This window comes from Erpetoichthys calabaricus, chromosome 2 (genome assembly GCF_900747795.2).
Source record: "Erpetoichthys calabaricus chromosome 2, fErpCal1.3, whole genome shotgun sequence".
In the NCBI taxonomy this organism is placed as follows: Eukaryota; Metazoa; Chordata; class Cladistia; order Polypteriformes; family Polypteridae; genus Erpetoichthys; species Erpetoichthys calabaricus.
In genome coordinates, this window is record NC_041395.2 from 178274660 (window position 1) to 178285908 (window position 11249).

The window sequence follows — 11249 nt, forward strand, 5'->3', positions numbered from 1 at the left end:
TTTCTTTCTATTATCTCTTATACATTTTTGTATAAGGTAATACTTATATTTAAAAAAAAATGACATGCTCTGGAACTGGATTAGGCAAATCTGAAAATTAGCACAAAAGTTCAGGATTTTGTTGCTGCCTCAAAGCTCCAAAATCCTGAGTTTGAATCTTGGACCAGGATATCACTTCTGAGGAGTTTTTATATTCTCATTTTATCTATGCAAGTTTCTCTCTAGTACTCCAGTTCGACATGCCAAAGTTGTACAGGTTCAGTTAACTGGGAACTCTAAATCTGCACAATGTAAGTGAATATCTGTGTATGTGTGTGTGCGTTTGTGCACTGTGTTGGAATGGCATGTATATCATGCCCTGGATATGTTGTGACTCCAAAAAGGACAAGTGGTTTAGAACTGAAGATGGATGAATGAATTTTTCTATAGTCCTAAAATCTATATATATAATGCATCTGTTTTGTAGATGACAATTTTATCTTTTTCTACTTGATTTTTGAAAAGGTTTATTACATTTATTTGTGAATTTCCCCCTGGGATTAATAAAGTATCTATCTATCTATCTATCTATCTATCTATCTATCTATCTATCTATCTATCTATCTATCTATCTATCTATCTATCTATCTATCTATCTATCTATCTATCTATCTATCTATCTATCTATCTATCTATCTATCTATCTATCTACATAACAAAAAAGTGGTAAGGTGTATTACAATACAATTTAACTGGCTATGTACAAATAAGTATTTTATATATTATAAACCATTTTCAACATTTAAACCCAACTTACATATTGTTACAATTTGCTGGCAATTGAAACTAAAAAAAGGTCTCAGATCAAAAACTGCAACTCAGTGTTCTTGTAAGGCCTAGAAACAAAAATCAGCTTGTCCCAAAACTTGAGAAACAGGCTTCGCAGTCTGCACTGGACAAAAGAGAGCCAAGGATGAATTTTGTTCTGTTAAAACTAAATGATTTTTATTTCAGGACCAGAAGATGAAACAAGAACAAAACAGGGTACGTGCCAGGCTCAAAACCAAACAGACAAATGGATTTTTCATCAAGCCAGAAATGTGAAACAAGAATCAAATTCATAAACGTGAAAGTAAGTCAGAAAACAAAGAATAAAAATACCAAAAAGTGCATGTTATGTCCTTCAGTTTTATCCAAAACATAGGCACCCAAACAGCGCAAAAATTGCCTTCTTACAGTTTTATGATAAACATATCATGTGAGCACGCTCCCGGAGACTTTTGGTAGGTTACCTTGGCAATTGCAGACGTGAAAATCACAAAAAATAATGACGCTGATCAATATTTGAAACAGAGCCATTATAAGAAAAAATTACTATTTAGTCAGGAACCAAAATAGAATGAAATAAATTCCTTAATCAAATTCCTCAACTTTAGAAACTCCAGAATAGTCACCAAGAAGGTCCCAAAAACTCCTTAGGAAAGTGTTATAAAATCCTAAAGAACACCTATCACAAAAGAATTCAATGCAGTTGGCTACAGGGGAATGATAAAACCCCTAGTCCCAAAGACAAACAAAGTTGAGGTCAGGTCATGTTTGGGAGCATGTACTGGTACAGCACATTGCCGCACTCACCACATGACAAAACAGCTCAGGGTCCCAGTTGGCAACTCCCCAGGCAGACATGCGGTCCAGTCCCAACCTTCTGAAATAAATGTCCATCTGCTGCAGCCAACTGTTACATGGGCATCCCTTGGCCTGGTCCAACTGCTCGAGTCCTCAACAATGAGGATCCTGCAAGCTGGATCACCCTGGGGGAACTGCGCCACATGGCCTTAGTGCCATAACTGATGATCCCTCACCATACAGGTAATTAGGGACTCCGTGAGCAACCACTTGTTTGATACAAAGTCAAACCAGTGGTACCCAAGGTATTTCTAAGAGACACAGTACCGAATGAATCCAGTCTTTGTCTCATGTCACTGGACAGCCTCCATGTCTCAACCATATAACAAAACAGGAAGCATCAGGACTCGAAAGACTTGAAACTTCGTCCATTTGCAAAGATATCGGGAGCACCACACACCCCTTTCCAGCGACCTCATGATGCGCCATGCTCTTTCAATCATAGGAAGAGTCACTAGAGACATGAATGTCAGGTAAGCAAACCTCTCAGTGCAGTCAACACTCTCTCTACAGACAGACACAGTGCTGGTGGATGTGCCCAAGAGGTCATTAAAGACCTGGGTCTTGGTTTTTTCCAGGACGTAAGCCCAGACATTCAGACTCCTCGCTCATTCTCTCGAGAGCCCCAATCAGAGCCTCCATTGACTCCGCGAAGATCACATCAAGTCAAAATCAGTGAATTTTTCTTCACCAACAGATGCTCCACAGCCACTGGACCTCATGACCCTGCCCAATATCCAGTACATACGAGCATTGAACAAGGTAGGAGCAAGAACACACACCTGAGGAAGCCCTGTATCAAGTAGGAAAAACGCAGAGGTTCTGCCTCCACTCTGCACAGCACTCACAGTACCAGTGGACAGGCCCACTATGACATCCAGCGACTTTGGGGAATCCCACAAAGTCCCAGGATGTCCCACAAGGAAGCTCGATCAACTGAATTGAACACTTTAGAAATCTGACAAAGGCTGCAAAGAAACTCTGCTGATATTCATATTTGCGCTTGATAAAAATCCTCAGTACAAACATTAGGTCTACGGTAGACTTCTTAGGTGTAAAACCAGACTGCTCCAATCACTGGTAGGTGAGCAAGTGATCACAGATCATATTACCTTGCACTAAGAGCAGTGTTATCCTTCTGTAGTTGACGCAATCCAGGCAATCATCCTTCTCTTTCTAGATAGTAACAACAAGTCCCATTTTCCAGTCAGTTGGGATAACACCCATCTCCCGAACCGAAGCAAAGATTGCTTGCAATGACAGAAAGACAGCCTGAACATCAGCCTGGAGAAGTTCACCCCAGATATCACAGATCTCTGCAGCCTTCCCTACCCTCTGCTGTTTCACCAACTGTGCAATCTCAGTGAGAATGGGTGGTTCACAACTAATTGGAGGATCAGCCTCAAGAACCGTGGACCCAGAGATGTCCAACATCCTAGCTGGAGGATCAGCTTTAAGCAGCTGTTCAAAGCAGTCATCACAGCAGGTCACAACTGCAACGTCATCCGTTAGGACTGTTCCATTATCTGCCCTGACTGAAACCCTCCAAAGCAACAGATTCAGATGTGCGTAATGCTTTGATTCCTCTGGAAGCAGGACATGGGCTACTAGAGCACAGATGATGCATCACTTGCTCAAAAATTCCTCTAACAAATGCCTCCTTATCTGCCCTCAGAGCCCTTGCAGAAGTCCTATTCAATTCCCGGTACAAACCAAAGTTGCCAACAAGTTGTGCGCTGCAACTCTTTATCGTAATATCCAAAGTGCACTGCAAAATGAAATACCTCCTTCTGGGAACACCGGCAACACCAACACAGCCCTCAGTAACCTTCAGGGTCTTGTCACGGAAGGTCTCCCACATCACTTTAGGATTGGCAGTCGCACCCAAGTCTACAAGTTCCTCACACAAACTGCATGCAAACTCATTAGAAACAGCCTGATCTTAGAGTCTGGCCAAGTCCAGCCTCATTCTCCTAATAGGTGGTAGCCTACTGGATCTAAGTTGGATCTTCAGAGTTGCAACAACAAGTCTGTGGTCAGAATTCACAAACTGGGCATTTCTCTAGACCCTGCAGTTTTGTAGGAGCCTCCAGAGTTTGCCTACGAGGATGTGATTGATCTCCTTCATCACACCACCAGTATTGGAGTACCAAGCCCAACGATGTGGCCCACCCAGGGAGATGGAACCAGGATCCAGCCAACCACAGCTATTGCCCTTTTGCAAAGTAAAGGAACATGGAGCCATTTTCACCACGGTTGCCAGACAAATGGGGACAGACACAATCCTTATAGTCAACCCTGTCAGTGTCAGTGGTCGCATTGAAATCACCCATGACCACAGACGTGTCACCTTGTGGGCACCCATCAACCACTGAGCAGAGCTGCAAATAGAATGTCTCCCTCACCAAGACATCACTTACCGCAGTCAGAGCATATACTGAGACAACAGACAAAGCACCCAGAGAGTGTCTTAAGCTGAGTCTCATAATACGCTCATTGAAAGGAATGAAATCAGACACCATTGGAAGGAGCCAATCCACGACAGCAACAGCTACTCCCCGAGTATGACAGCCATCATACTCAGAGAGAGACCAGAGCAATAAAAGATTTATTCACCTACAGAGATCCTGCCAGTCCCAGGTCTGCATACATCAGAGAGTGCCGCCACTGAAATGTGGAGTTTACAAACCTCCTCCGACATACAGAGGAAGATGGCTATCATACCGGAGAGACATGATGTTCCACACACCTACGCTAATGAGCCACCTCAAACTAGGACCCAAGTGCTCCCATGCAGTGGGCAATGCCTCAGCACAACATTAGTTCCGACCCAACAGGCCTAACCCCATTGGTTCTCTGGCAGTTTCAACTCTTCAAGAGATGAGGCTACCAAGGGCTTTCCCCCATCCCCTTTATAATGTGAGTAGCCTTTCTGTGGACAGCTGCAGCAGAGCTATTCCCACAGAGAGCAGTAAGGAGTGCTGTCTGCTGTTTTGGAGCTGCATGAAGTGTTTACGGTGGTTGGAGTGCCAATCCTGCCACCAACCCTCAAGTTTTCCCTGCAAGTTGGAGGACTGTTTACAGGGCCAGATGCAGTTTAACATCATACCCAAAGTAGTTTGTAAAAAAAAAATATATAATCAACAACAAAATTAAATGAAAGAAAGTAAAATCATTTGCCAGAAAGGCAAGCGAAAAGTTGAGAAGTCAAATGCCTAATCTACAATCAAAATCTAAATAACAAAAGCAAAGTCAAAAACTGAAAACTGACAACACGAGCACTTACACGACTTCAGAGCTGAAAAAACAAACTTCATAAGACAGCTGAACGAACATAAGTATAAGCCAATGTCTTAGCACTAGTACTGAATGTTCCATCATTTTATGTAGGACTGGATTCAGTCACAGTTTCAGTACCCAGAGAACAGGAAATATAACAATATCAACTAAATGGAGCTACTGTACATAATAAATAAATAAACATAAATGCAAAATATACTTAAGAATAATAAAACAAAAAAGGGGAAGACACAAAAATTTTTAGAAACATAAATTACCTAAGAACAATAAAATGAAGGAGTTAAAACAAAAGACACTAGAGCCAGAAATGAGACACATGCCTTTTGCACAAATGCCTTTTCCTTCCTAGCTGTGTCTTTAAGATGGTTCCATTAACATATGAATGTTGTATTTTCTTAATTCTTTAAATTCTGATTAATTCTTTAAATTTTGATTTTTTTTAATAAAAATGCAAGTACATTTTGAAAAAAAATATAAGAATGCACTTGAAGGGTTTTGGTAAAGCCTTCAAGCTCTGGCTAATTACACCTATGAGCTTATACATGTGGCTTGCAAAATGGCTGTATTCTCAGTCTTATGATGTCATATTTGTCTCTTGTGGCCTGTGTGGTGTGGACCCTACAGATATCATCTGCATGTAATGACCATGGCGGTAAAACATAAATTAACCCATTAAAGTAGTAACAACATACAAAAATTAATAAAAGTATGTAGTGTTTCCAAATCTGTAGAGACACTATCAGACAAAAATTCACAAGCTAAGCCCTTTTCACTGATGGACACATTAATCCACTTTTAAACAAGCTCTGAATCTGTAACTGGTAGGGACCATCTTTCAATCACAAAGCTGCACTTTACCATAAATCTAAGTGCACACATCTCTTTTGTCTGTTTAGAAAGATGTGTTGACTCACTCTACTGAGAGCTAGATGTAACTGTCTTTGGGCTTGGAAGCTGCTCTCCATAAAGCCTTGCTACAGGAGGGCCTGAGCTAACTCTAAGATCCTCTCCTCCAAGTTCCGTGTGACTGACCACAATCAAGGAGAAGAAGCCATACCTCAAGAAGGGAAGAGTCACATTATTGCCTGAGTGGCAAAAGCACAGCAAAGTTGTAGAGGAAGCTGTTAGGAAGACACCATAGAAAATGAATCACATGGCTGTAGTGTTATACAGGGATATGCAAAGCAGAAAGGCAAAAACTTAAAGCAGAAGCAGGAAGCAGGAGAAGCAAAGGAGATGAAGAATACATTAAAGTAAAGCCAAAAGATGGGAATTCAACCTCAACCAAAACACCAGACCCCAAAATGAGTTCCGGAAATCAGATTCAACAAAACACTCACAGATCAGTTTCATTAAATTTGTTATTAAATTGCTACTAATCCAAAAGGCTTGAATCTAAAAGGCATCACCTTTTTAAATATCAGATTGATGACATCATGAATCTGCGACCACAGGCTATCAGGTGTCACCAATGGGAAAGCAGTGGGAGCAGACTGCTATGAAAAACAAGGCTATGGCAAGTAAAAATAAATAAAATAAAACAATAAGACATAAAAAATAAGTAAACATACTCAAAATGAAAAGCAGACGATCAAGATATGTACAAAAATGCAACTTGCACTATCTAAAAGCTTCAGAATCATAAAAATGGCACAGACAAATGGTGTATTCTGTTGTAAACAAGTTGTTCACACTTACCTGGATCAATGACATATAAATTCAAATAGAAATTGATGTCATCGTTAAATCCTTGGAGTTGTAAAAGTGTTTATCTGTGCCAAGATAAAATAAAACTCCAAGCAGATTGCAAACATCCGGCTAAGGACCTACCTTCTTGTGTTTAACTATTACCATGTAATAAGCTTATGATTAACTCTATCACATACAACTCTAGACTTTACAAGCTTTTGAGTAAACTGGAAACAAAAGACTTGAATCGCAGCCTCATGTTTTAACAAGCTCTCATTCAAAGCTATGTATTTGAGCATATCTGAGTTGGCTGTTGAATCACACTAAACTTGAAATGGTAAATGAACATGCTTGTGAAATTAAGTAAATCAGAAAAACTGTAAACAAATTTAGAACAGACAGCCTCCTGTTTTCTTTGAATGCTGATCTCATCTGTCTTGTGTCTTATTTTTTATGTTGATACAATATATATATATATATAAATATATATATATATACATATATATATATATATATATATATCAAGTTGTCATATTTCTACAATCCTTGTGTATTGTATTTGAACAAACTGCATTAATTTCATTTGTAAAATGTGTTTCAGTTATCTTGATATGAGTTAGCTAGAAAACCCCATATGCAGAGAAAGATCAGAAAAATAACTGAAATTATCAGCTTGGGTAATACAAAGCTGATAATTAATTGATTGATTGATTGAATGATTGATTAACATCAAACAATATTTTTTCATCTCTTTCACATGTTCCTACAGTGTGCATCTTATCTGAAAATGACAACACCTTGTAAATTTCATTCTAACAACCTGTTTCTTATTTTGTACATTAAAAAGCAATAATAGAAAATGTTCTCTTTTGTCCTGTGTTCCTGAAAGAGAAACACTAAAAATAACTTGGTTGAATAACATCGACAAGAAGATTTTTTGAACAGTAGGGAGATATGTTGTATATGATTTGAAAAAGATGTAGCACTGTTTGTCTGACTGATTCTTACTGACTTGTAATGTAAATTATAAAACCAATAAAATTTATAAAAAGTACACTGTTTTGACCAGTTTTTAGAAGGTCAGTATTCAATATGCTGTCAACGGGACAATTATGAGAGTTTAAATGTATCTTGGGTACTTATATTAAAAAGGCTGAAAATCCTATTTAATTAATTTAATCATTGATAGATTTTTCATCCTGCTTAATTTAGTTCCAGGCTGCAAAGAGTGGAGCCTATCCTTGCAGGACTTGTGTATGCACACACCAACACACTTTAATACCAGGCCAATTTACACCTATGAATATAATGTGCTCACATTTGTGAGAAAGAAAGAAAACCTTAGACTTACTGAGAAAGAAAGTAAGGAGATCATGCAATCTACACGCAAAGAGTGACAAAGGATTCTAATCTCTGAACCACTATGCAGTCCATGAAGGAAGCATGTCATTCTCAATTATAAAAGAGGAGGATTCCCCACAAATGCTCACAGCATACCAGCTAGACAAGGTGTTCTTTAGATCATTAGAATAATTTTGATAATACCAAGCAATTAAGATCAACAAGCTCATCCATTCTATTTACTTTGATTCTACCAAATAACATCAAGTCGAGACCAAAGATTTGAAGGTCCCTAAAGTCCTACAATTCACCAGACTACTGAATAATTTATTCCTCATGTCTATGGTTCTATGTAAAGAAAATTTGCACCTTAGTTTACAAGCATGTGGATGTGTTCTTGATGAATTTTACCATCAACATGCACTGATTATCTTGACCAGGTATTCTGGTAGGTGCCATATTTTAAATGTACCCATTTAACTAAGTCTCATATTCAATTCAATCTTCTCTCAGTACTACACTTCCCAAATTCAGAGCCTGCTGAGCTCACTGATTTTTGGCAAATTCTAGTATTCTGATAATTATGACACTATTTACTGTGTTGTCCTGACCTTATTGAAGTAGAAACATCACCTAATTTAGATTTACACCACTTGGTCTTAAAAGGAAGAGGGAGTCAAGGATGTAACAGGAACTTTTCCTGTTAGATATACAGTATAAACATCAGGAGATATCTGATTCTAATACACACAACATTTTTTGCTTAACTCTTTTCATTGCTGGCTACATTGTGGAAAGACAAGTTATTACATAACTCCTAATGGAGGCAGACAAAATATGAAGTAGAAGATTGTTCAGGGGATCAGTAACTTTCCATGATGGAGACAACATTGTGTAAAGCTGACACCTGATCAGCCTTCCACTATCAGTACAAGTAAAGCAGTGTTCCACTCAACAGTGTTCCACATCATCAGAATTTATACTAAGACATGAAAGCTACATGGGCTCGATTAAAGTAGAGAATTATGCAGCCGATTCACAGAAATATCTAAGTTATGAATAATAAAGAAAACCAATGAAATGATTAGGAATTGCAAAAATGAAAAGAAAAAAATTTCCACAACTCTATCTATCTATCTATCTATCTATCTATCTATCTATCTATCTATCTATCTATCTATCTATCTATCTATCTATCTATCTATCTATCTATCTATCTATCTATCTATCTATCTATCTATCTATCTATCTATCTATCTAGTAACAAAGGCACACAAAGAGATTAAGGATCTTGGGGCACTTTGAAGGCTAACCCTGTATATTCAAAGAAAACGCAGGTAAAGCACTTTAAAAAGAAAATAAAGTTTGTAATGACGCAAGTCTCTCTCTCTCTCTCTATATATATATATAATCTGTCTGTATGTTCCCTATATAATCCTACACTCTTTGACCAATCTGGACTGGTCTTGAATAGTTGCTCTCTAGGATCATATGGACAAGGCAGACTAATTTGGAACCCACATTTTTGACCTTGGGGGTACCAGTGGGTTGTTTTCCCCTTGTGTGCTACAGTTTGCACACCAGTGCCACCTGCTGACTCAGAACAAGGGAAATATCCAAATAGACTAAGCAAAATTACCAGAGCTTAACATTACTTCCCCATGCAATGCATATGCTGCTTCTGTCTACTGTAATATAAAAAGGATTACTGTACTCTTTTCGGGTTGGTGGGTGAAGCTTGATTAAGAGTAGAAGTGCAGTGTAAAAAAAGGAGAATCAAAATGATGTTTAACTCCCGCTTTGTTGGCTTTTGTTCATAATTTAGGCACCTCAAACTGTCTGCCTTGAACTAAGAGGATGAATCAGACATGACAGTGTTCATGATTACAACTCAGCAAGGACTTAATAATAAATAATAATAATTCATTACATTTATATAGCGCTTTTCTCAGTACTCAAAGCGCTATCCACACAGGCTTACCACATTCTGAAATCCAGTCAATCCCAAAAAGAACAAATTCATAAGAGAAGAGACATTGACAGAGAGGTAGCGTGGACGACAGATGGTACCTCTAAAAATAACAACTGTGTCACCATTTAAAAAACGTATAAACCTTTCTTTCCTTAACCCATTCTATAAATATACCAGGGTAGAACTGGGTACTTTGGCTAGCTGAGTATAAAATCACAGAAATTTCCTACAGTACTTAAGGTGTTTAAATATGCATAAGCATTGATGAAGAAAGGCTAATACTGAAGCATGGTAAAAAGTAGTCAAGCAGTAATTTTAGCGTTTTACTATAATCTTCTTCTTGTTTTGACTGCTGCTGTTAGGGGTTGCCACAGCGGATCATCTTTTTCCATATCTTCCTGTCCTCTGTATCTTGCTCTGTTACACCCATCACTTGCATGCGTTCTCTCACCACATCCATAAATCTCCTCTTAGGCCTTCCTCTTTTCCTCTTACCTGGCAGCTCTATCCTTAGCATCCTTCTCCCAATATACCCAGCATCTCTCCTCTGCACATGTCCAAACCAACGTAATCTTACTTCTCTGACTTTGTCTCCAAACCATCCAACCTGAACTGACCCTCTAATGTACTCATTTCTAATCCTGTCCATCCTCGTCACACCCAATGCAAATCTTAATATCTTTAACTCTGCCATCTCAGGTTCTGTTTCCTGTTTTTTGGTCAGTGCCACCGTTGCCAACCTATATAACATACAGTGGTGTGAAAAACTGTTTGCCCCCTTCCTGATTTCTTATTCTTTTGCATGTTTGTCACACAAAATGTTTCTGATCATCAAACACATTTAACCATTAGTCAAATATAACACAAGTTAACACAAAATGCAGTTTTTAAATGATGGTGTTTATTATTTAGGGAGAAAAAAATCCAAATCTACATGGCCCTGTGTGAAAAAGTAATTGCCCCCTTGTTAAAAAATAACCTAACTGTGGTGTATCACGCCTGAGTTCAATTTCCGTAGCCACCCCCAGGCCTGATTACTGCCACACCTGTTTCAATCAAGAAATCACTTAAATAGGAGCTGCCTGACACAGAGAAGTAGACCAAAAGCACCTCAAAAACTAGACATCATGCCAAGATCCAAAGAAATTCAGGAACAAATGAGAACAGAAGTAATTGAGATCTATCAGTCTGGTAAAGGTTATAAAGCCATTTCTAAAGCTTTGGGACTCCAGCGAACCACAGTGAGAGCCATTATCCACAAATGGCAAAAACATGGAACAGT

The 11249-nt window shown here is 38.5% G+C and overlaps 1 long non-coding RNA gene across 1 annotated transcript; it reads left to right on the top strand.

Moving 5' to 3' along the window:
- Positions 1–1494: 1494 nt before the first annotated feature.
- Positions 1495–6180, top strand: LOC127526827 (uncharacterized). Its single transcript, XR_007934264.1, has 2 exons — positions 1495–2138; positions 5983–6180. It is a non-coding gene; the product is annotated as an uncharacterized LOC127526827 (long non-coding RNA).
- Positions 6181–11249: the final 5069 nt, after the last annotated feature.